Raw genomic sequence first — 816 nt, 5'->3', positions numbered from 1 at the left:
CCACCATCTACATCAACCGTTATAGCTCAAATAACACAGATTTTACTCACCATCAACACAGTGGGAAGTGGGAAGCCTGTCGCCAAGTGAACTTCGAACCTCTCGCTGTTAACTGAAAACCGAAGCTTTGATTCGGATCGTGTGAAGGAATTTCTAATGCAGTCTTAAGGTTGTTTTATCTGCACGTCGGCTGTAAAGACGTGTTGAGATCGATTACGTAACGAGAGAGAGATGTTCGTTATTAGGAACATTTTTTTAGTTAGGTTAATCTAGATAACTACTTAAGAGATTTTTTTTTCAGGATCTCAATTCGAATCATCGAGATAATGTCGGTCGCTATTCTTATTACACTCGATTTTATTACTTGTTTTCGTAGAATTATCGCTCCCTGTACACGAAGTCCCCCTTTCAGCATAAAATTCAATTAATACGGTATGTTTGTTATGGGTTTTAGATGAAGAATATTTCCGATTGTTACGTCCATAATCGCCTTTTGTTGGTAATTCGTTTTCTTTCAATTTGTCTTTATGTTAATACATATTTTGTCTTAAATTGAATGTAAATTAATTTTCAGTATCTCCGCCCAACAACAATAACCTTTACTAGCATCTATATATTTCCAAATACCTGATCAACTAATATAAAAAGTGGCGTAAAATAAGGCTTTCTTCTATTTATTTATTGTGAGGGATCCGCTTGTTTTGTCAGCATGCTGGCTCACCTGAAATGTCTGATGTCTTCAATCTCATGCTTGTTGTCTTTATTTTGCTGTTAAAAATAAAACGTTTTATAAAATCAAATACACCAGCAAGACCA

Source organism: Penaeus monodon, chromosome 25, assembly GCF_015228065.2.
Source record: "Penaeus monodon isolate SGIC_2016 chromosome 25, NSTDA_Pmon_1, whole genome shotgun sequence".
Lineage (NCBI taxonomy): Eukaryota > Metazoa > Arthropoda > Malacostraca > Decapoda > Penaeidae > Penaeus > Penaeus monodon.
The sequence above is the reverse complement of the archived record's forward strand: the minus strand, read 5'-3'. Positions refer to the sequence as shown.